Source organism: Uloborus diversus, chromosome 4 (genome assembly GCF_026930045.1).
Source record: "Uloborus diversus isolate 005 chromosome 4, Udiv.v.3.1, whole genome shotgun sequence".
Taxonomy (NCBI): Eukaryota; Metazoa; Arthropoda; class Arachnida; order Araneae; family Uloboridae; genus Uloborus; species Uloborus diversus.
Genome location: NC_072734.1, coordinates 23166850 through 23189855, shown reverse-complemented (window position 1 = coordinate 23189855; position 23006 = coordinate 23166850). Strand labels below are relative to the sequence as shown.

The 23006-nt window shown below is 33.8% G+C and overlaps 1 protein-coding gene across 1 annotated transcript in view; it reads right to left on the bottom strand.

Moving 5' to 3' along the window:
• Positions 1-22713, bottom strand: part of LOC129221469 (uncharacterized) — an 82592-nt gene extending 59879 nt beyond the window's left edge. The window contains exon 1 of the mRNA XM_054855950.1: positions 22206-22713. The gene's annotated coding sequence lies outside the window, so the exon portion shown is untranslated. The remainder of the gene's footprint in view (positions 1-22205) is intronic.
• Between the last annotated feature and the right edge of the window lie 293 nt (positions 22714-23006).

The window sequence follows — 23006 nt, the reverse complement described above, 5'->3', positions numbered from 1 at the left end:
TTTACCCACGTGCATTGGCAACGATATGGTTGATAGCATGCGTAGAGAGCAAGTTTAATTCGCTTCTTGATAATCACAACGTGGAAACGCGGTAGAAAGATGCGCCAAAGAGCATCATTTGTGACGTCATAAAGACCACGCCTTGTTTGAAAAATTGGACATTTTAAAAAAATAATTAAAAAACAACTGTTGGGAAAATGAAAGTATTTACTGGGTCCATGTTTTTTTTTTTTTTTTTGCTTATTCTATTAATTTCTGTGACTAAAAGTAGTACTTTTGACTGAAGAAAACACCCCCATTATTAGGCGCAGAGTTGGGCTACCATTGCAACCCTTTTATTGGCGAGAAAGTCCTGTACCGCTAGCTACTTCTTAACTGAATTACATTGTTCGCCAAATGGGTAATAACACTGCAAACTAAATCCGCAAGTTCCTAAGGCGGTCTTTCTCACCCCTATTTCAACAAATGAAATCGTTTAATCAGTCGGACAGTGAGCTCAACTTGTCAGAGGTGGACTACTTTTCACATGCATTTCATTCCAGAAAAAAATCATGGAATGTCTTCCTAGAAAGAGTCGTGAGTAAAATTCAATGGCTTTTATCATGCACAAATATATGCGTGATATGCTTATTGGACACTGTTACAATATTTTCAGATTAATTGAAAATCATCCTCAATGGCCCAAAAGCTAAACAGATAGTCAGTCCACCGTACAGAAAATAAGGAATTCAGTCATTGTTATTAATAGACGTTAACATTCCGTTTCACGGATCTTCTGGCGGTAATTTTACTATCAAGGTAGCACGTGTTAGGTGTTAGGTAGACTAATTTTATAAAATTTTGTAACTGTTCAGGTTTGCAAGCACATTCCGTAGAAAACGTTCGCTTAGTGTAAATAACTTTACAAAATGTGTCTGCTTGCCCTTTCTATGGCGATTTAGGGGCATGTCATGGAGTAAAATTGAATAGGTGTAACTTGCCTAAAAAGACGTACATCAGCTACATTTTATTCTCTTATATTTATGTCAAATTTTTATTTTCGTCGGTAAAAATGACTGTTAGTAATATTGATGTCTTGCAACGATTTAAAATTTGTCTAGATTTGTATTTTATTTCAAAAATAAGTACAAATTTTAATCTACACAGGCACAGTCGTCATGAGGGATAGGAATGGTTCCACTGAATATTAGTTGCCCTAGATAGTTACAGTTATTATTTTAAGTTACATAAAGCATTAAAAATGGAAATAAGTGGACGCAAACTTATGAAACGAACTACATAAAAACCGTCAATTGAACTGCGTTATAGAGAAAGAAGTAGGCGTGCACATTTTGGTCACACTATCCGCGTCAGTTTCTTTTCTTTTCTTTTTTTTTTTTTAACATTTGCTGGCCATGAAATTAAAAAAAAAAAAAAAAAAGTCTTCTTTGTACTTGCAATTGTATAATAGATAATTCTTTTGTTTATATATTCTACAAAAGCTTGTTGCACATTTTGTTCCCCTTATCCGCAGCTTCAAATCGAAGGAAATGTATTTCAACGCGTTTTGAAATGTAATCTAAAACCTAAAAAGTTAAATGATTCAAAATTTTCTAATTCGTAAATTTAACTCAAAACTTGCTCCTAAATAGTGTTTTTTAGTCTCCCTTCCAGCAGCAAGAAGAAATACATTTTTGTGTGAACCCAACCTTAAGCATGCAACAGTGGCTCCCAAAAGTGTTCGTACACCTACGACTTTCAATGAAATAGGCCTCGATCCATTGGTTAGAATTAATATTTCGGAATAGGTATTTTATTATAAGATCTATGATCTATTTTTAACAAAACTACATGAAAATTTGTAATAAAATATTAAAACTTAATTTTTTAAAAATCAAAAACCAAAAAGTGCCGCAAATTTTATCTCACAAAAGTCTTCGTACACTTTGAAAAAATGTCAAAAAATTAGTAAATAATTTAACGTTTTACTAAGTTATTATTTAGTAGAATACCATGCAGTAACAACAACTGCTTTTAAGCGTCTGGGAATAGATTTCATTATTTTTTCTTTCTTTTTTTGTGCAATTTCTGAGTAAGTGTCCAGTCGCACTACTAGTCTTACTGTTTCTAGTTCGCTTTTCGTTTCAATGGTGTATTTTCGAAATCTAGCCACCAGATATCCCCAAATATGTTCCATTAAGTTTAAATCTGGCGACTGGGGACATATTTCTAAGCTTAAGGACAAATTTTGAGGCAAAAAACGCGAACGTGTGCTTCTTATCGTTATCTTGATAAAAAACAAAGTTGTTTCCGATTACCAAATTTTGGGCTAATAATTTAAAATTGTTTTTTAAAATATTTAAATGAACAGCATAATTCATTATTTCACCGAAAATTTCCAAATTTCCAAGTCCTGATGCCGAGATGCACCCTCACACAAGAACACCTTCACCGTCCTGATTAACTGATCCAACTAAGTTCTTAAGATTTAATTCCTCATTTTTTTTCTTCCATTTACAATTATACAACAATTCAACCCAAAATGTTGAATGTATTTTCATCTATAAGTAAGACGTTGTTCCAAAACGTTTTGAGCTTATTTATCATTGATTTTACGACGGAAAGCGCAAGCTTACTGTTTTTCGCACGAACAAGAAAATTTCTGCGAGAAGAGGTCCCATGTAATCCAGCTAATCAGAAACCTTGGCGAATAATTTTAGGTAAAAATTAAACGTAAAATGTTTCATTCAATTCTGCAGAAACTTTTTCAGTTCTGAAATGTGTATTTTTCATGTTTTTTTTAGCTGTAATTCTCCGATCACGCTTTGTTAACTTTGCCAGTTGACCTTTTCTTACCTTGTTTTCGATCCGATTCTTGTCTTTAAAGCATTTTATCAAGCACTTCACTATAGAACGGTATAAATTAACCAATTTAGAGACATTTCAAACCAATTTAAGGCTACTGTGAGGGAAAAAAAATCAAATTTCGAATCGTGTTTGTTGTTTTCTACGCATACCTGCCATTTTAAAATAATAAGCAGAATATTAGGGAATAAATACACAAAAAATGAAAGGCAAATGACTTTATAGTATCATTACAATGAAAAAATAATAAAAAAACCCACATATGATAATGTTAATTATGAATTTATTCGAAAATATTTCAGTGTACGATGATTTTTGTGGCGTATCTTTTCTCTGTCTCTTCGTTTTTTGACAAATTTCAAAAATAAAATGTGGCAATATTTTGAAAAAAAAAAAAAACTACTGGGTTTCATTCAGAATAACATAGGAATGATGTTCAAAAAAATTGGACTTCATATTCGAATTCAGTTTTGCGTTATTTTGGTTTTACTTCAAAATTTCAAGGTATACGAACACTTATGGGAGCCACTGTATATGGGAAATAGGTAAGTTTCAGATGCATTTAAAGTACTTAATCGCCTGCCCTTATGACTTTTTAACCGTGATACAGAGCGGAGATCCCACTGGAGATCGTAATTTCTTGAAATTTAAAGACTGATTTATTGCGATTAGTGGTTATACGTGAGGTCCAAAATGTTTCACCATATACCTCCACTGTTAAGAGAGTTGCTTCCATTACACTGATACATGTTCATAATACTGCAGTATGGAAAATAAGCTAAAAATGTTCATTTTTGGTTAATATCACGTTAAATTTGCGGCTTATGTGCAAACTAAAAATTGTAAAGGAATGTAAATGTTTTCAAAGATACGTGGAAAGACTCTTAAAAAAAAAGTATTTAAACCGTATCAGAACAAAAAAAATTTAACATTTAATTTTTTTAAAAATGTTTGGAAATTGACCATTTTTTACCTTTTTTTTTCAAACTTTGCTGCCATTGCGAGATCTAAAGACATAAATATTATTTTTATTATTATTTTTCTATATTTGGGATGGCAATACACAACATTTTTTTTTTTTTTTTGCTATTAGAAGTTGTTACTCGAAATTTTTCTTTTTTCGGCCCACCCTACTGTACACAGCTAAAATTGTCCTTTGAATTCAAGAGAATGAAGTATCATAAGAGAAAATAACGAAAATACAGTGAAAAAAAAAGCTTTACTGTATTTGTTTACTTAAAGGATTTGGAAGAACACTGCCTAAAATTTGCATTCCGTTTCTTAAAACTCCACTACTCGCATGGAGTGTTCCGAGCATCCCTAGAATAAAAATGCGCAAACAGGTTTGGAAGTACTCAAACTCGTTGCCGAATATGCTTCGTATCTGCGCAATCCTAGCAATTCGGGCAAAAATAAGAGAGGACTTCTTCGAATTAAGTTGAAAAAAAACGATCAAAATTTATTTTTCATGAAACATTAAAATAGTTTTTCAAATAGTATGTAATACGATAGCAGCAATTTTTTTCAAGCCCTTAACTAATAACAACTGACAAGCAAATACCAAGCTGCTCGTTATGGCATCCACAGACAGAAGTTTCACCTTTGTTAGGGATCATCAGTCTGGAATAGCCACATAACAGAGTTGGAAGTAGTTTATCAATCACAGAAGCGAAAAAGCCCTAATAAAGGTGAAACAGTCCCAGATATATCAGGGGAAACAATCTCTAGAGCTTGTCACAATTTCATGAACCCGTCTCCCCCTCAAGGGATGACATCCCTTGTGAATGACCCTTTGTACAATATCATAACTGTGATTTACTAAACAATTGTTTTTTTTTAACAATCATTTAATATATTATAGCTACTTATATATGTTTAAATATTTAAATAATAACTAGATAAACTGACATTTGCTGCTGAGAGTGTGGTGGAGGGAAAAGCAATAATCATAAAACTTGAAAAAACAGCACTATTTAAGCATGTTATACTTCAGTTATGAAATGTGTTAGTCATCTAATAATATTTTCACCTTCAACTTCTATGACTTCTATGATCAATTTGTAAATCACATCTATATAAAAAAAATAATAAATATACGAAATTACTACATTAAAATAGCGCTTATACCATCGCCCTTGTGACGAAGTTAAGTTGTCGATCGAAGGATTTTAAGTTACTGTCATAGAGGAAGATTATATAGTCATGAACTAAAAAAAGAAGGAGTTTTGAATTATTTAAAACCAAAATGATGGAGTTTGAAGGGCCCTTCAAAAATTTTCCCTAAATGAAGGAGAATTGGAGGAGTTTTGAAGGAGCGTACGAACCCTGTTATTGGAAATTCTCATATCATTTAAAAACTTTTTTTTTTTTCTATAATTTTACTTTGATGACTTGGTATAATTATTTAGCGCGTTTAGTTTTCCATTTCATGGAACTTTAAGTCTTGTTTCGTTTAAAAGTCTTTTATAGAGACAAAATAATGTACGGTACCGCCAAATAATTACTATGTAACTTTGACCAAACATGGTGACAGTAAGTAAGATGAAAAATAATCGTCAATATTAAAAATGCTCCGTGACGTGCCTATGAAAGTACCGAGGCGTTTAAAATTTCTATGCATGATTTAATGTCAGACCGTATAATACAAATTTAAAAACAAACATAATAATGTTTTTTTTTTTCGAATACAATTAGACACTTTCATACTCGAACCAAGATATTGGTCTTCGCTCTTCATCAAAAACAAAATGTTTATTCATAAGCAGAACTGGCATTAATGTAAAAGTCGTCAGAATCGTCTGTAAATCTACTTGTCCGCCTCTTGAAACACGTGATTAGTCGGAACACAGAAAGATTAGATTCCACTCGGCAAGATAAAACCACAAAGTGATGTTGGAATGTATCATTCCATTTCGGGAAGTATACCGCATGGAGAAGTCCTTATAAAGAAGCCTTGTGCTTATTTCGGTGATAATTACCCTTTGAGTTTAAATTTGGGCATTTTACAGAACTCTGAAATGCTTATCATTCGGCTGAAAATGGACAAATTTGTTCTAAAGATAACGAAATTCGATTAGATACTAAGAAAGTTTTTCCCTATTTTCTGCCGAAATCATTTATGACTTTGAAATGTGAAAGATAAAAAACACTGCGTTTAATATAAATGTTGACATTGTAATACACTTGTTTTAAACCTTATTAGGCAATACATTAAGTTGAACAAAAAAATAATAAACAACACTATTTTATGGGCTGTCCAATAAATCCCTCCCTTCTCTGTAACATTGGTAAAATGTTGTTCAAAACAGTGTTTTCTTACTGAAAAAATGTTTACAGCATTCGAAACAAATTTTATCTGTAAATTCGTTTTTTCTTTTGTGGATATTTTTCAATAGCAAAAGTAAGAAATAAATATTTCTCTTAAATATAAAAAGTTGGTCACTTCTAGCTTCCAGCGACAATAAAAAGTTCTGGAAATGTTTTGAATAACTTTTGTTTCAAAAGTTCTGTCAAATTCTTCTGTAGAAAATAATGTTTTTTATAAAACTCTGAAAAGAGAGAGAGAGAGAGGAGAGAAAATGCTCCAGAATGTTGTAAGGATCGACTGAAAACGGGCTCGACATCGACCGGTCGATCACTATCGACGGGTTGCCTACGGCTGTTTTAGGCTATATAAAAACAAGATAAAAATTCTAAATATATGCAATTTGAGCCAATAATTGTATGCAGAATAATGGCCTGAAAAATAAATACAAGCTTTTTTTAAATGACTATTTCTTAAGTTACTTTCTATGTCCTCAAGATATGCTGGTTTCCTTTTAAATTGTTGCAAAAACAATGAAATATTATAATATTATTAATTACAAAGTTAAATTTGTCAATAAAGCTAACAAACTAATTTAAAGGCTGAACTTAAGCAAACATAGATTTGTGGCTAACCATAAATGATGTCACACTCTTTTTTAACAAATTTATACCCCTCCCCTTTCACAAAGTGTCACACTTCACCTCCCCCCCCCCTCCTCCCCATGTCACTGGTCACGCTGTTTTTCATAAGCAGATTTTTCTTTTAAAAAATATGATGTCACTCTTCTTGTTACACCCTCCCTTCGCCTTGTAACAAACTGACACATTTTCATGATGTCCCTTCCCCTCTCAAAGCGTGACATCATTTGTAGACGGCCCCTTAAATGGGTTTTGGACACTTGAAACTTTTTTAACTATACATTTTTTTTTTTTTTAAAGCGTTAAAAAAAATTCTCACTATATACTTGTAAAAAATTATTTTGAAATTCGAGCATACACAACTTGCTATATTTAGAGCAGATTGACTGATAAATATTAGAGGAAATCTCTCTTCTTGCGCAATACATTTATATCAAAACGAAAGTGAATACTGTTTTGTTTTAATAAAGATAATTAACAAGTAAATGTGTTTTAAATTTCAAAAAATTTCACCACAAATAAATTTCAAAGCAAAAAAAAAAAAAAAACCTATAAAATATATCAAAAATGTTTGCACTAGAAATGAAATGAATATGGTATGAAATAAAATAAGCATATGATTTCTTCATTACAACGCTCAAAAATTGCATTTAATCTATCGTTATATTCAGATTAGTTCTTATTTATTGTACTTGGGTTAATGAGCAGTCAATGAAGTTTAAATTAAAAATTTCAGGCATGAAATAGACATAGACAGTATACAGCTTTGTACAAATAGCTTTTATTATATCACATATATTTTCTTGTCTCAATTTTAAGATTAAATTTTATAGTCTGCTTCACAACTAACATAAATTTAAACATATTCAGATTAATTTCAATTTTAGAATGTTGTTATCAAGAAACCATATGCACATACTTATTTTATTTCATACTTTTTAGTGCGAACCAAGCTTACAAAAAGTCTTTAGATTAAAAAAAAAAAAAAAATTATATCTTATATACAACTCATTTATGGATGATTAATATTCTAACCAAGTCGGCCTTTTGCTCTTACTATCTAACTGTAGTTGGAGCAAACCTAACCTGGCAGCACTGTGAAGGTATTCAGGTCCTAATCACAACATTGCGACGCTGCCAGATTAGGTTAGCCCCAACTATACTTTATCTATTGAAATTGATTTGCCCGTAATAACCTATGGATAAAAAACTTAACACAAAAATGTGCCTCTAAATAATTCATATTTCAAGATTGTTTTTACTTTTTGTTCTACAAAGGCTACAAAGGTCTTTGGACATAAAACCTGATAGACGGATCGTGCGAGATATGGAAAATAAAGCAAATGCTGTTGCAAAAAAAAAAAAAGAAAAAAGAAAAAAAAAGAAAAAAAGAAAAAAAAAGAAAAAGAAAAAAAAAGAAAAAAAGAAAACTAATAAAATATGTTGTGACTAATTAAGATTTCTCAGTGAAGGGTTGCTGTCAGGTGATTATTCCTTGCTTTTACATTATAGTTTTGCGTAAATTGCAAACTATCTTTTCTGATTTTTTATTCATACTAAATTTTTTTAACCTTATGCAAAAAGAGCAGTGCAAAAGCTACTAAATTGCAAATAGTTGCAAGTACTTTCCACTTGCAACTATTTGAAATTTAGTAGTTGTTTCAAAATCGACAATGCAGTTGGCGAAATGATTGTTGGGATGCGATCTTGGATTTCCCTGGTAGAGGTTTTCCCTGTTTGGTTGGTTGGACTGTTAGGGTTCTTCATGGCTATAATGCGTACAACTATTGTTGCACAAAAAAAAAAAAAAAATGGGTTGGGGGGAGGGGGAGTTACAGTCGAAAAGTCAAAGAAGGAATTAACATTTTTCGTAAAATGAAACGTAGATTTTGTAGTAAATATCACAAACAAAATTACGCGTGGAATTTCAAAACATTTTGAATGAAATCAAAAATTTCTGAAAAGGATAAACTGAGGAAAAAAAATTAAGAAACAGCAAGAAACAAAAATAGAAAACAAATAAAAGAAAATGAACTGTTTTTGACCAATTAAAGTTTTTACAGTAAAGGATTGCAGGCAAGTTTTGAAACATTATGTTTTACTACTTTTTTCGTTTTTATAAACATTCTTCTTCTCTTTTTTTGAGGCGGGTACCTGAGGATGATTTCTTTGCTCTGTAGCTGATTACTCTACGTACCTTAAAATTATAAGTTTGCATACTTTCAGTATATTTTTTCAGATTTTGCACTCATGCGAAATGGTATATAAAGAGAACACTAAAAATCTTAATACTTCAGAAGTTAGACCGAAGTACATGAAGTAATCATAAAAAAATAAGAATAAAATGTTTAGAAAAAACGTGCTTAATTGTAATATTACATAAAAGGTGCTGTTAAAAAAGTTGTGTTAATTTTTAAAAAAGGACATTCTTAAAGCAGACAAAATCAAAATAAAAATACGTTTGAAATAACCAACGTTTTGCAGCACAAAAATATACAGCTTGCTTCATGCACATTTTTCGGAGTTTCAAGCAAAAGTGCATAAGAAATCCAGTTTTTACCAGACGTCTTTGCATCCAAAAGCTCACAATTTTATATTGAAAAAGGGGTTGCTTGAAACTCCGAAACACGTGTACATAGTAATCTGTATATTGGCGTAAAAAGAAATCATGTGATGCACACATCAGCTCGTTATCCTATCAGATTGCAACCAGTTGAAGCTCTTGAGCTAGTAACAGAAGACAAACGAAATATCTAAACATTTTGTCATAGTATAGTATAGTTAAAACAAAAAGAAAGAAAAAAATTAATTCGGCTATTTCTAATCGCATATTTTTATCATCATTAGACCATTATTGTTCTGTTCTGACAGCGTAAATGAATTTTGAATTAAAAACCTGGAGTTGGTTTTCGCGAATCGCCATTCAGACTAGTTGACACATTAATAATTGTCAGTAAAAGAATTTCTCCGAAGCGCCAGTGTTTGACAGTTGCATTGTGGTTAGGTTAATAACCACAATGTAACTGTGTGTATGTAATTTCGCGTGTATGGTTTGTCAACACGCAATGCGGTATTGGGAAAATATGTTAGATTTATTATTGACTGGAGGAGAAAAGTTATTCTTGCAACTAACTCTTTTTTCTACTTTTAGACCGGGATCTGAAGGGGGTTGAGCATACATGGAAAGGCTGACGCAATATTATTTCTGATTATTGTTACAGGCACGATAGTGATTATGAAACCACATGTCGTCGCCCCCCTGGGTGGTCGACAACCCCGAGGGAGGGGGGAAAGCAGTGGGGGAGTCGTTTACTAAAATACTCATAACTCGCGAACTATTTGAGATAAAACACTGAAAAAAGTGGCAATCGACGCCACAAAACAAGGGCTTCATAAAAGCTAAATATAATTATGGACCTATCTTTGTTGGTTTCTGAGTGAAATTCCATTTTTTGCAAACAAGCAAAATTTTTGAATAAAAGGCGCAAAACAAACTTTTTTTGACCAAAAGAAATTCCAAATCAAAAATTTTTTATTTTTTTTTCAAATAAAGTCTTAAATATCATTATTCAGTTTGTTAAAACTATTTAAGTACTGTTAACGCGTTGAAAAACAAAATGACAGTAGCATGCTCGAACACTATTTGCAGTATAGTTCAGGATCGAAAGGGGGTTTTGAGCATGCATGGAAGACCTGACGCAAAATGATTTCTGATTAACGTCACAGGCACTATAGTGATTATGAAACCACATGTCGTCGCCCCCCTGGGTAGTCGACAACCCCGGGGGAGGGGGGAAAACAGTGGGGGGAGCCGTTTGCTAAAACACTCATAACTCGCGAACTATTTGAAATAAAACACTGAAAAAAGTGGCAATCGTCGCAACAAAACAAGGGCTTCATAAAAGCTCAATATGACTATGATCATATCTTTGTTAATTTCTGAGTAAAATTCTATTTTTCGCAAACAAGCAAAAATTTTGAATAAAATACGCATTTTTTTTTTCAAATTATCAAAATTATTTAACTGTTTAGGGAACCAATAAAATCTGAAACATCATTAGCCAGTTTGTTTAAAATTACTTAATTACTATCAAAGCGTTGAAAAGTGAAATAAAAGCAAGCTCAAAAAGCATTTGAGGTAATTCACAAAAAGAAAAAAAAAAGTTTGCGGAATGTACCTTGAAGACTCGACATAAACCAAAGTAAATTTTGTGGCTCTCCTGTTTTGGCGGTTTTATTTTGTAATATTATCAAAACAATGTCCCAGTTAAGTATTTACTTAATTATTTAATCTTTAACGCATTATAGCTGCTTGGTATGGGTCACAATGGCACTTTTTAAAAAATTAAAACATGCAAGTTTGCAAGTACAAAGTAATTACGGAAAGGATAAACTATCAGGATAACCCTTTTGCAGATTTTACATCTGAGTTATGAAACATAGTGAGCGAGGCTATTGCCACATAAGCAGCATCAAAATTTCAGTGGAACGTTAAAGAAAATGTGAATAGTCTCTTATCCAGAGAAGTCCTGCAATGGCAATATCTTCAATAGCGACTGCAAAACAGCAAAAGAAAACCAAAAAAAAAAATATTTAACCTGGGAAACGTTAGCTCAAAAGTGATATTAGTACAGCTAAAAATCATTCCCATACAATTAGCCCAGTGCTAGGTTAGGTTCATCAGAATGGTTCACTGAAGCAAAGCGAGAGGTCCGATTTCGTGAATGTAATTGAAAATGATACTTCTTGCAGCAAAACACTAGAAGAAGCACTCTATTTTAAGAACAAAGTTCAAGTTATCAATGGAATGACTCTGGTCCATAATGTCCCAAACACTACTTTCAAATGCAGCAAAGTTTTTACAGGTCTCCAAATGAAAAATAATGAAATTTTCTCTCCAATAGTCAAATTACACGAGTGGACCTTAAACACGATCGGTACATCTCACTGTCGTTTTCATAACTTCAAAACCAGAAGTTCAGGAAAGTCTCCTTCCCTTATGAAAAAATCATTATGTACCAAACCAGTGGTTTCGTGTCAGCCATTCCTGAAAATAAAAAGAACCTTTAAAAGTACATTTCAGAGTATATAATATGTAACATATCCGTTCCTGCATCCAATCAGCTTCTGGTGCCTGGTAACTCTGAAAACGAAAATGAATATTATTTAAAATCTGAGGGTCAAATAATAAATTTCTCTGAAATGCCCGAGTCCAACCAGGACGAAGCACGCAACAGAATCTATCTTCCTACATATGATTCAGTGCAAAATAGGGGAAAAAGTAACTAATAGTTTATAGATCAGAAACTAATGAATTCTTATTGACAATCTTTGTTAAAGGAACAGAGGTTGCCATTTCATGTGATGGTGTTGTGGAAAGGAAAAGAGCTTTAGGATGGCATCTATCTTCAAGAGCACTTACGGAAAAAAAACATCTAAAATTTTACAAGCTTTTGATGCATTTTCTGACTGCGATTCAACAAGTAAAATAGGAACAAAAAAGTATGCTTTCACTTTACCAAAAAAGTCGGAAACTGTTTTTTGTACACTAGAGTTATCATTAAAACAATATCTGAGTGCTTCAGAACTTCAACTGTTAGAAGCTGTAGTATTAAAAAATTGTCGAGAAAATAGGTATTTCTTGCGAATGCAACCATTACACACAATAATTTCTTATCATTTCCATCAGAAATAAATATGATATCAGCTCTTTACCATAATCCTGCAATTCTTTCCAACATGTGCTAAGAAGTATTGCTCTATTGTAGAAGTAGTACTATTGAATCAATTCCCCTGAACCTTAGCAGTGCCTTTAGATGTAACCAAGTTTGGGTTTCACTTGGATTAGATGAAAACAATAAAGTCCCACACCTTATGATGCAGCCAGTGTTACCAGAGAGTTTAATACCACTCTGCGCAGGCAAGAACTGTAAATAATCTTGTAAATGTTTTGTTAATAATTCATCTTGCTGTAAATACTGTGCTATTAAGACTAAAGCAAAAACCCATAAACTACAAAATACTCGGAAGAGAACGATTCAACAGAACAATTACAAGTCAACAAAAGAGAGTATGATCCAGCTTTCAGAATTTCTGATATATTAATGCTTTATGCATGCATATTGATATTCTGCAATTATATTTTAATACGCATTATTTTACTAATTTTATTTAATTAGTTTTTTTTTAAACTGTAGTGTAACTGTAGTAAAACTGTAGTATAATTTTATATTTATATTAATTTTCATAAAAGCTCAAAGATTCTTCCAATTTTTTATATTTATTTAGAACATATTATTTCTTGTATCATTGTTCTTTGTTGGGTAAATTATAAAAAATAATATCCGCAAAACAATACCCGCAATATTCTTTTGTGCAAATTGAAAATATAAATTAACAAAAATAAATTAAAATTATATTTGATATGATACTACTGTGGGCCTGGTTCCCTAGTTCCTCTCAAATTTAAAGCAGTATATAACAAAATTAAAGCCATAGTTGAATACTTTGCAATTAGAATAAGTTTGTAAACTGAAGAATGAATAGTTCGTCATAAGGATAATAAGGCTATTTTTTTCTCCTTAGCATACTGCCGTTTTGTTCAATGCGCTAACTTAGGCAGTGCTTACATTTTCTATTTCGCTTTTTAACGCTCACGTTGGTAATAATTAAGTAGTTTTTTAAACAAACTGAATGATGAAGTTTCAGATTTTATTGATTCCCTAAACGGTTAAATAATTTTAAAAAAAAACTTATTTTTGGAAAAAAAGCTTTTCGTATTTTATTCAAAATTTTTGCATGGCTGCTAAGAAAAGAATTTTACTTATAAACCAACAAAGATAGAACTATAAACGTATTTAGGTTTTTCAAGCCCTTGTTCTGTTGCATCTTTTGCCACATTTTTAATGCTTTACCTCCTACAGTTCGCGAGTTATGAGTGTTTTAGTAAACGGCGTCCCCCTACTGTTTTCCCCCTCCCCCGGGGATGTCGACCGCCGAGGGGGGGGGACGACATGTGTTTTCATAATCACTATGGTGCCTGTAACAATAATCAGAAATAATTTTGCGTCAGGTCTTCCATGCATGCTCAAAACACCCTTCAGATCCTGAACTATACTACGAATAGTTTTCGAGCTTGCTACTGTCATTTTGTTTTTCAACGCGTTAACAGTACTTAAATAGTTTTAGCAAACTGAATAATGATATTTAAGACTTTATTTGAAAAAAAAATCAAAAAATTTTGATTTGGAATTTATTTTGGTCAAAAAAGTTTGTTTTGCGCATTTTATTCAAAAATTTTGCTTGTTTGCAAAAAATGGAATTTTACTCAGAAACCAACAAAGATAGGTCCATAATCATATTTAGCTTTTATGAAGCCCTTGTTTTGTTGCGTCGATTGCCACTTTTTTCAGTGTTTTATCTCAAATAGCTCGCGAGTTATGAGTATTTTAGTAAACGGCTCCCCCCACTGCTTTCCCCCCTCCTCCAGGGTTGTCGACCACCCAGGGGGGCGATGACATATGGTTTCATAATCACCATCGTGTCTGTAACAATAATCAGAAATAATATTGCGTCAGCCTTTCCATGTATGCTCAACCCCCTTCAGATCCTGGACTATTTATTGTCCTAACATTTACCAAGTAATTTTACGAGTTGGATTTTTTAAAATAATAAATTCAAGTTTTACAAGTATTGTTTGCTTAATACCGAGTAATGAAGTCAAACATCCAACTGAAGGAAATTCTTATTGGTTTAAAAGAAAGCTGAAAGCAAGAAATTTTAAAGATTTTTGGACAAAATAATTGTTTGTATGTTGTTTTTATCAATAAAATTCCCTTTTTATATCAATAATCCATCTGATTATTATTATGATGAAACATTATCTAATTTATATTTTATACAGCTAATTTGTAAAGACATTTAAGCATTACGAAAAGCAATATTTTGATTCAAATAACACCCGCACAAATCTTTCAAAGTCTCCATCCCGGTAACTGAAATTTTATCAATAGTCTACGACGGAGATTTAAAAAACACAAAAATAGTCTGCGATGTAAATCAGTATTAGATTAATCGGAACAATTAATATAAAACATCACTATGGAGTGCTTGAGAATATAATGCTGAATTTAAAAATTAACTGCCCCAAAACGTAAACCCAAAAACTTCAAAATAACATAGAAAACTGAAGCACAGATAGTTGTCGGAGCAAGAGTGTTTGACTTCTCATGCACCAAGGACTCCCAAAAAAAGATGTGGGCGTCTTTTTACTTCCTTTTACAAAAAAGGAAGTATTGTATTCACGAAAAAATTTTCAGTCAATAATCGACCTTAATTTCCATTTTACTCACCCCCGAATGAATGTTGAGTTTTTTTTTTTTCGACTCGACCACACGTGGATAAGTAAGTGCCTAAGAACGTATAGATACGCGAAATATAAATTTTGACGATTCCTGAGTTAATTACAACGAGTTTTCTCGTGACGTCTGTATGTACGTATGTACGGATGTGCGTATGTATGTCGCATAACTCAAGAACGGTATATCCTAGAAAGTTGAAATTTGGTACGTAGACTCCTAGTGCGGTCTAGTTGTGCATCTCCCCTTTTGGATGCATTCGGGTGTTTCTTAAGGGGTCCTTGGTCCTTTGCCCTTTTTGGGGGGAAATCAGTGTTAATTTCGATGTAAACTTAAGTGGTGCTAAAATCTGGCGTACACTTGGCGATTTATCGCCAGTATTTTGGTCGCCAAGTTTTGTCGCCAACTTGGCGACAAATTTGGTGATTTTTTTTTTCTAAATCTGGTTACAATTTGGCCACTGTTGGTGATATTCAGAGTAAACTATTGAATCACATTAAAAATGCCAATGATGGGGAAATTACATTAAATTAGAGTAAAAAGAAGTCATGTGATGCACGCATCAGCTCGTTTGTTTTTACTTTTGTTTTTCTGCTTTAATCAGAACTGTACTTTTCGACTTTTAATAATACAGATTCGTGCAAAACTGAAAAAAAAAAAAACTTTCTAATTCGGAAATGGTTTGCAGACTTACTCAAAAATCTGCGACGTGCGTCGCAGCGTCACGTTGTTCTGCTACTGGGGTTTTCATCATTTGTACATATGAATAAAAATTGCAACTCAGATGAAAGGACGATCTCTAGTCGAGTATCCAAAGTTTTCGTTTTCTTCGGAAAGTTTAGTTAAAGTACGCAAACCTCTCTTTGTATTGCACATTCGGGAAAAATCGCACTTTTCTCTCTGGAAATGATCTTTCGGACATTTGAAGATGACATTATAGTCCAGTCAATGAGTGCTCAAAACAGGGGTAGAGCGTGCATAGAATATGCGATAATTTTTGACTTCAGAATATTGTTAGGGGTAGTTAGTAAGTAAACATACTAAAAGTCCCCGCCCCTAGGGGGTAAGCTAAAGGTGGAGGGAGGGGGGGAAGAAAATTTTTGTTTTTCGAGAAAGTGTCGGAAACGGTGGAAAAAATGCGTTAAAAATAAAAATTCAAGCTAAATAAACTTCGTATAGAACTGTTTCTACATATATTTGTAAAATTTCCAATAATTTTCTAAATTTATGTCAATTTTCTTTTTGTCAAACATTTGCTCTTTGTGCCTCCCAGGATCAGTATTCATGAAAATTGTCAATGACAAAATTGTACAGCTTTAAATTTCCTTCAATTTGATCTGTTATTTTGTTGTATTTTATTCAATCAATTAAAAGTTACAGAATTTCAAACACGCACTTTCATGGTAAAAAAAATGGAACACTAGCCATTCACAAATTTCAAACTGACTCGAAAGAATCGCGTACTTCCTCTTTTCTCAATGAAATCGACAATCCTGATTGACAATAAAGAAGTATTTGTGGATTACTATAACACAAATGATGTTTAAAGGGTAGGGGGAGAGGAGGTCGTGAAATTGTGACTTTGTGACAAGGGGGAAGCAAAGAGTAAGAAGTGTGACATCAAGCATTTTTTAAAACAAATCTGTTTTTAAAATTAGTTTATGAAACGTACTTTGTGACAAAGGGAGGGGGGAGGGAGGGTAAGAATGTTGAAAAAAAAAGTGACATTATTTATAAGGATTTTACCTAGGAATTGGACGAAGATTTGCAGAACTATGTATATGCTGCATGAATTAGCTCTGTTTAAGGCCCTGTTTAACGAAAGTGAACTGATGCATAGTGCAGAAAGCCAGCAGGAAGTGCAGAAAGTCAGCACTTCCCCAGTAAAAAATTTGTTACAAGTAATTAATAAGTGAAGATACTGAAAGTCCCGTACCCTAGGGGGAGAGTGAGGGGAGTTACAGGTGGAAAGGGGGAACCAAATTTTGTGGTTTTCGATTATATCTCGGAAACGGCAGGAAAAATGTGTTCCGAAAAAAGCGAAAGTTAACTAAATTTATTGTGAAATTGTGAATTTTTCCAAAAATCATGGATTTTTCATAACATATATACCCGGAAAATTATTGGAAATTTGACAAACATTTGTAGAAACAGTTCTATAGGAACTTTATTAAGCTTGAATTTCTATTTTAAACGCATTTTTTCAACCGTTTCCGGCATTTTCTCAGAAAACCCAAAATTTTCTTCCCCCCTCCCTCCCACTTTTAGCTCACCCATTAGGGGTGGGGACTTTTAGTATGCTTACTTACTAACTACCCCTACAATATTCTGAAGTCAAAAATTATCGCATATTCCATGCACGCTACAGTGGTATTATGGTTATAAGGAGAGGGTTTGCATTTGAAATTTGGAAGTTTTCACCAGCTGTCATGCAATGTATATTGTATAGGTATCTGTCAGCCGTACTCGAATCACTCATGTCGGATGCCAGAGTGAACCATGGGTCCGCGGCATGGTTAAATCCGCAAAACTTTGTAACAGTAAAGCCCTGGTTTCCTAGAAGCGAAATCACCGAGCTTTCGCGTCGCTACTCGGCGTGACGCTGAAATTAAAGTCAAGTGATTCCGGAGTGGCCACTCAAGACGTCGGACGCGCATGCGCAGAAGAATCAACTTTTCCTTTCGGCGATAAGCGACGTCGAAGGTCGGCGATTCGCTCCTAGGAAACCAATGCTTAACCCAATGCTTTACCGCTGAGCCAAAAGGACCTCAAGACTTAGAGGCAAAGTTGGGTTATGTGCTTTCTGAATCCACCCCGTTCGGGAAATTAGAGGCCCAAAATAGTTTAAGTTTCATACGTTTTGTAGGGGGATAGGGGCCTGACGGCTAAACTGACAAGGGGCCTACTTTGACTCTCATTGTCTCATCAGTCTTGTATATATCTATCTATCATTCTCCCTATCTATATTTATTTTTGTCTATCTATTAATATCTAACTGTTTATACATTACTAGCAGTACCCGCACAGCGATACCGGTGCTAAAAATTTAATGGAAGTCTGTTGAATAAAAAAAATTGACGCCCTCACCCCCTCTGATGTGAAACGATCGTTTTTCTTTGTATAAAATGCGTACACACCTTTTCAAAAAAAAAAAAAAAAAACTATTTAAGTTTCTTTGGAATTAAAAACTTTTCGTCAAATCATTAAATTAGATTTACAGTTGCTTTAAAACTCTATTTAGCGAGTGAAGCGGTTTTTACTGCAATTTAAAATATTTCGCCAAATAAACAAAAAAATACATCAAATAATATCTTTCAAAAGTAAAAATAATTCCGCAGCTCTATTGATGATCGCCAAACTTACCCAGCAACCACGCTATCATAATCCATCCGTCTAACGAAAAAAAAAAAAAACATCCCATGGAACATTCAAAAATCATCGTCAGAAAAAAGAAGAAAATGTCGTACATTTCACTCGGATAAAAACAAATCAAAAGTTTCTTTTCTTTCAAAACAAATCGCAAAAACAATGAATTACATTAACGGTTGCCTTAAAACGATAATCCTAGACTGAACCCCCCTGCTCCGCGGCTAACGTACCAAGCGACCACGCTACCGGAACCCAGCCCTTTTGCGAGTGAAGCGAATGTTTTTTCTTTGGCAATAATAAATGTTTCGCCAAACAAACAAAAAGGTATAAAATCACATTAACAGTAGCTTTCAAATCTTTATATATTAAGAGCTTAAAGAATAACTTAAATAAAAGAAAAAAAAAACACCATGGAAACAGTGAAATAGAATAAGTTTAAGCATGGCCCCACTCACAGGGGCGATCCTAGGGTGTGGGCCGACCATGTGCAAAGATCTAATGTGCCGCCCCTAAAGAGTAATTTGCATATTTTGACTAATCTTTGACATCCATATAAATATTTCTTTAAATTTCTATATCAAGTTCTAATTAAAAAAAAAAAAAAAACAAAAAAAAAAAAAACCAAGAATGATGAACTTATAAAAAGGAAGAAAAGTTTTATAGTAAGAAACTCCTTAGGTACAATTTACATCTTTGAAGAAAGTAATAGATACCAAAATTTATTAGTCGAAAAAACGCATTTTATAGTCTGTCTTCGGTGACATCAGAGAAAGGACGGAGAAGAGGGAATCAGAGGAGAGGGATTGCTCCCAGAAAATTATCGAAATTGGCGGGCGAAAAATAGTTTTAGTAATCTTTGGTTGTGTTTGGTTGCAAGGAGAAAAGAGTTGGGTATATTCCAGGTGCATGGAGAAATTTTCGAAATTGACGTCAAATATCGCAATTTTAGGAACTTTTACGGGACTTCAGGGGAAAAGTAATGTTGGAGTTCTCTCCTAAAATTCTTTCAAAATTGAAATCAATTCGAAGCTATTTTTTGTGACCAGCTTAGGAAAGATCGGCGCTCTTCCCGAAAATTTTCCGAAACTGAAGTTTTAAACAAGCAGTTTTGGGTTATCTTTGTTGACGTTGCTAGAGGGAGGGAGATTCAATCACTTCCTGTCGAAAGTTTTCAAAATTGAAGTTTAAAACGCAAATTTAGGTGTCTTTGGTGATGGTAGGGAATTTGGCGGCTTTCCTCCAGTAATTTCTTGGCACTGTTGTTTAAAAAACCCATTTTTGGCTATATTTGAAAACGATAAGGAAAATGGGAAAATATTCCGACCCGAAATATTTTTCGGAACTAAAATTCATTTTAGGCTATTTTTGGGAAGGAAGGGTTTTGGGGCTCCCAAGTGAATATTTCTAAAAGCGCAATTTTATGCTATCTTTGGTGACGTTAACAAAACTGGGAAGCTTCGGCGGATCTTTCGGATATTTTTCGATATTTATATCTGAAAAACACAACTACAGACTTTTATCCATCTCACTTCGACAATGGATGGGTATATGCCCTAGCGCCGTAAAAAGTTACGTAAGCCAGGCAGTTACATAAGCCAGACTCCTCCAGAGTTTTTTAGAAAATCGTATTTTACGCATTGTTTGATAACGATGGGACAAAGATCGGGAGGGGGTTCAGTGTGCCCTCACGAACTGTTTTTTTTTTTGAAACTGAAGTCAATTTCAAACTGAGGGCGTGGGATTAGGGGCGCTAATGGAGACTATCTTTGGTAGTAATGTTTGGGAATGGATTTTGGGGCCCTCCATCGCAAAAATTTCGAAAGAGAAATACGAAAAATGTCATTAAGCAAATTTTGATGACATTAAGAAGGACTGTCCTCTGAAAACACATTTTGGATTTTAAAGCCAACATTTTCAGGCGATGTTTGATTAAGTTAAGGTGGAAGGAGTGAATCAGAGATTTAATTGGGTCCTTATGATCGGTAGTTCAAATAGCAAAATTTTCCGAAATTAAAGTCCTAAAAACGCGATTTTAAGCCTTCTTTAGTGTCGTCAAGGAGGTCATGGCACCCTTTTAGACCTTCGTTTTGGAGCTACGTTTAAATTTACTACTAGCAGCAAGAGCCCTGATCTGAAACCGAGCAGTTCATTCGTGATTTTAATTCGAAAAAAAAAATGCTGTAAAGGGGGAAAACTACAAAATTTTAGTTCTAATACGTTTGACTCTCAGCGGAGTAACAATTTTCCACTGTCTCTCCACGCATCCGCGATTTTTGAAAATAGAATTTGTTGTTTGAAATACTCTCGAGACTATCTAATCAGTATAGCTTTTTTTAAATATAATATATAAAATATGTCTTCATTGTTTAGGTCTATAAAAGCTTGGGGGTAAACATTAGTGGCCGCCCTGGGCCCTGAGGGCTCCTTTTAGTAGACACCCTTTCATGCTTCAGGAGGGGGCCATTTCCCTCATCTCCCCTCCCCTGTATCCATGCCTGATTACCGGTTCTGTCACGAATTTTGCAACCAAATGAAGCATGTGTGTAAAGAGTAAATATTAATGGACAGTGAATCAACACAATTTTCGCTAACAATCTATTTTTCTTAAACTATCTTATGCTGTCGGGAAATCGGCACATACGTTGATAATTGAACATTTAAAATTCAGCATATTTATTTTAATTATTATAAGTTATCTTCTGAGAAATTCTTGATGAATTTTGCTTGATTAAAAGAACTATATTATGCGGCCTGCGGCTGCCCCTTGCTTTGGCCGCCCTTGTGCGGTGCACACGCTGCACACCTGCTAGGATCGGCCCTGCCCACTCAATGCGCTAGCGCTTGAGTGGGGCCATGGTTTAAGAAATCAGATGCAAAATAAGGAATGGATTCAAAAAGCGTAACCATGGAAACGCGAAAATAAAATGGTTGACAACCTGAATCAAAATGACATAATTCGAAATTGATTTAAAAACGCTTTTAACTTTTTTTCCTTTGAAGATAGAAGCTAATTTTTTCTACTAATGTTCGAGAGAGATCTGGAGTAAAAAATCTCGTTTTTTCCAATGCTGTCAAAAAATAAACTGTGGGACAATTCCTTCACTTTTTAATGATAGATTTAATGAAGAAAGTAGTGCCTAAATTTCAGCTAAGCCTAAAAAAGTTCGAGCTAAAAACGCAAATTACTCCCACCGTAATTAAGTTAGAGCATTGAAACAAATTGTTTAGAACGCGGAAAATTCTACCCTTTTTAACGATATATAATATTAATGTGTGCAAGAAATTTTTCACCCCTTTAATAGCCAATAGTAGCCAATTTACGTGAAATTTGGGCCTAAATTTGAATAAAAAAAGAACTATTTATTGGATTTTTTCGAACTATAGCCTATGTTACTCAGTAAGAAAGCACCTTTCATGTAGTGAAAGAGTTTTTCAAATAAGTGCAGTGGTTCCGGAGATTACCTCGAACATATAAACACAAAAAAATTCGCCCTCTCTCTTTATAATATTAGTAAAGATTCCTCTCACGCAAAACCATCACCGCCTGCGGCTACAATGGACCAATTTGTAGTTTATCAGCCCCACGAAGTTTTACAGCCTTAAGCTATTCCTTTCCTGCAAGGATTGTCAGGGGCTGTATTCCAGCAGGATAATGCCCGTCCACATGTCGACAGGACTGTCAAATCTTACCTTGATTCGCAGCAAGTACAGTTTCTTCCTTGGCCTGCATATTCTCCGGATATGTCACCGATTGAACATGTGTGGGATTTCATTGGGCGGCGTCTCGCTCGTGATCCTCGTCCTGTTGCTTCGACAGACGAACTTTGGTTGCGCACACAAACAATATGGAATACTCTTCCGCAGGCAGATATTCAAACTTTGTTTCACTCCATGCCGAGTCGTGTATCGGCTCTTATTGCGGCACGTGGTGGCCACAAAAAAAATACTAATTTCTATCTCTTTTTATTGTTTGTTTAGTTTGAAAATGTAATCATTAATTTATACCATTACCACTCAACTGTGTATTAAATTTCATTCAACTATGATGCTTCCTTAATGGTGTTGCAATTTTCACAAACAGGAGTGTATGAATGCATATGGTTCATCTATCCATTTATCTACTTTTTGATTCTACTTATATCCAGGGTCGTGCACAAAAATTTTTGGGCCCGTCACAAATGACTTTTCCGCCCTTATCCCTCCATATTGTTTCCCTCTATATTTCACCCCTAGTTTTAAACATATTGGGTCCCCTTCAGGCTCAGGCTCGGGCCAACAGGTGTCCCTTCTCTCCCCCCCCCCCCCCCGTGCACGCCCCTGCTTATATCCTTCTATTTATCTTTTTCTATCTATCTATCTATCTATTTATTTAGATCTATCTATCTATGAATATCTTTTTATCTATTGTCTCTATTTGTCTATCTATCTCTTTATTTATTTCTATTTATCTACTAACATCTTTCTATTTATCTACCTATATCTTTCTATTTA